Source organism: Schistosoma mansoni, chromosome 3, assembly GCF_000237925.1.
Source record: "Schistosoma mansoni strain Puerto Rico chromosome 3, complete genome".
Classification (NCBI taxonomy): domain Eukaryota; kingdom Metazoa; phylum Platyhelminthes; class Trematoda; order Strigeidida; family Schistosomatidae; genus Schistosoma; species Schistosoma mansoni.
Window position 1 is genome coordinate 24916666 of NC_031497.1, and position 3374 is coordinate 24920039.

Below are 3374 nucleotides of genomic sequence, written 5' to 3' on the forward strand. Positions count from 1 at the left end.
TTCCATTGTTTTATAATTGAAGAATATCCATATTAAATTACTTTGTTAATAAAATTGATTAATGTATTTTTAATATAGTTGAAATCATCAGTCAATTGATGCTAAACCACCATGGAAAACCTGGAAGTACTGGACGACCGTTTAGTCCTATTGTGGAACTCCCCAGCAGTGCTCATCCACGATCCCGACTTGCGAGATTTGAAACCAGGACCTATCAGTCTAGCTGAAGAGCGCTTAACCTATAGACCACTGAGCTGGCATCCGATTGTGGTAATGTCTAACTTCAACCAATCCACGAAATTAAGCAACCATTCACCATTGTCTTCAGTGAGTCGATATCTCACAACACACCCAGTTGAACTCCACTAGTTACTGCTTCTCACTAAAACTCCAGGATTTTTTAGTTGAGATCATGAATCAATTAAAGCTAGACCATCATGAAAATCCTTGAATCACTGAATGGCTATTTCGTCCTACTTTGGATTTCCTCAGCAGTGCATATCCATGATCCCACCTCACGAGATTTGAATCCAGGATCTATCAGTTCTAGTTAGATTTCATCAATAAATAAACTTTTCAAACATTAGGGGGGTATTGATAAAATAACATAAAATTTATTTTCTATTATCAACTCTGAATTGATCAATTCAAATCTAATTATTTTAATCTTATTTAGATTAGAAAACAATAACAAAAAACAAAATGTATATCATTCATAAAGATTAAGTATAATAATACAAGAATTCTAAGATATTATCAAGGATCAATGAAAGATTATTCTTTACTTTAACGAATTATGGATCAGTTTTACCTCATGACTGTATAAAAAGATAAGTAATTGAAATCACTTTAATATACACATTCATATAACGACTTTAAGATGTTAACCATTTCATCTTGTTAGCTTTATGGTATTATGTCAGATATGTGTTTGATGTAAACACACTAAAATCAGAGAGGGCTTTTGTGGATATTATAGTAATTTTAATAGTTGACATCACGAGGCAATTGCAGCTAGACCATCATAGAAAACCTGTAAGCACAAGAAAACCGTTTTGTCCTATTGTGGGACTCCTCAGCAGTGCGCGTCCACGATCCCAACTCGCTAGATTCGAACCCAGGATCTACCAGTCTCGCGGCAGGGCACTTAACCGAAAGACCACTGAGCTGACCGGCATCCAACGGTGTTAATGTCTAACTTCAACCAATCCACGAAATCGCGCGACCAACTTCCATTGTACTGAGGTAGATACTTGTCTCTACCTGACATGGATTAGCTCCACTGGTTACGATTTCTCACTAGAACTCCAGGAATTACCACATGGAGCCAGTCACTAGTGAGCATATGATCATTATCAGAAGGGGGTTTTGTGGAGATTTTAGTAATTTTATATAGTTGAGATCATGAGTCAACTGAAGCTAGACCATCATGGAAAACCTGTAAGCACTGAACGGCCGTTTCGTCCCATTTTGGGACTCCCCAGCAGTACACATCCACGATCCTTCCCCGCGAGACACGAACCCAGGACCCATCGGCCTCGCGCGCGAATGCTTAACCCCCATACCACTGAGCGGGCATCCAAATATGTTAACATCTAGCTTCAACTAAACCATGAGATTGAGCAATACATTCATCATTGCCATCAGTCCGTTACTATCTAACAACAGACACTATAATCAACCTATATATATTCATTATACATTCATTATTGGCAGCCGTTTGACTTATCGATATAATAAGCTTTTATCATAATAAAATATAAATTGTCTGTATATTTTTTTGGTAAATGATTTCAATTGTCGATCAACTGAGGCAATATTTTACAGGACTACTTATAAACGTAAAGCAAAAAGATAGTTGTTTTATCAAACGAATGAACCCCTTGAAAGTGAATAACTAAAACCTCGCATGAGGTTGAATGATGACATCATTAAGCTTTAAGATAATATACAGTAGTATCCCATTTGCAATTCTCTTCAATTAATCTTATGGTGTAATCTTCAATCAAAGGGGTTTCTATTCAAAAAAAAGGCTTACATTTATCTAATTTCATAGTGATATTTGATGATGAAGAAGAAGAAGATATCATTTGTATACTTCTTTGATGTATAAGTTATTCTAAATTATTGAATGGTACGAACTGTACAAGCATTTATTAAAGTGACACCTAACTTTTGACATATATTTCATAAGAATTAAATAAAACACTAATAGAGGAATTCAGAATGAAGTTTATTCTGTTTTCTTTTTCTATTTGGTATCTTTCAGATTTAAGTTGAAAACAAATACTACATTAAATTCACTTAGTATTGTTTGCTTGAATCTTCCCATTGATGCTTTAGGACTGCAAATGGTAAGTATCTAATTGTTATATGTGCATACTGTGCGTATTGCCACGATATAGCCTTAATTCACAAGCATTGTAAGCAACCTCTACAACCATCATCAGTAAGATACATGTATCCATCAATATTTATCTACTCAAGATACTCAATATCCATCTTTGCTTATAATGCTTGTGAATAAGGGCTATATCGAGGCAATACGCACAGTATGCACATAGGCCAATAAGAGACTGACCTGTTGCAATCATAAACATCAAAGGGAAGATTCAAACAAACAATACTAAATGAATTTAAAATCTTTACCCCATTGCACAAGCAAGTGTCTATCAGGGTTCAATAGCTGAGTGGATAACGCGATGGCGTTTAAAGCGAAAGGTGCTTGGTTTGAGTCCCAGAGTGAATATCAACTCCGAGATGCAGGTATATCCAGCTGACAAGTCCCAAATAGGAGGAAACGCGCATCATGGATTCCACTGCTAGCCACTATCCATCTTTGCTTACAAAAATACTACGTTGTTCATTTAATTTATCTGAACATATAAATATTGGTACAAAGAGGTACCAAATACATATGCGCCACATAAGTCACTTGATTTGTGAGTGGGCTGTAATACTGTCCGGGCACCCAAAACGAAGCAGGTTGTTTTCTGTGAGGGCCACACCTTGAGCCTTCGACCTAAAGGTCTGACCTAAAAGGCAGTGGAGCAACGTAAGGAGATGCAGTCTCATGGTAGCCGGTGGTCAAGAATAGATTCATGCACCATTTGTTCCTTCAAGATCTTGGAGCCCATGGACACCATTGGTTTGGAATCAGGGTTTTCCAACTCCCTTATTTGGATCTTCTGTATCCAACAACCCAGTTAAAGCGCCTAACATTCTCTTTTCATCCTCTCAAGTTCATAAACAACACCCCCACCTCGAGAATGCAGTGAGTAGGACTTCCCCGTCAGTGGCTGTATACGCGTGGCCATGTGAGAGCATTTCGAGATGGAGAGCGGACTCTCCCCACCCTCGGCAGTACCAGAGCG

At 37.6% G+C, this 3374-nt stretch overlaps 1 non-coding gene across 1 annotated transcript; it reads left to right on the top strand.

Annotated features, from left to right (window-relative positions):
• The first annotated feature begins 2677 nt into the window (after positions 1 to 2677).
• Smp_tRNA_02384_Pseudo_TTA.1.1 lies at positions 2678 to 2748 on the top strand. The gene has a single exon. It is a non-coding gene (tRNA).
• The last annotated feature ends 626 nt before the right edge of the window (positions 2749 to 3374 follow it).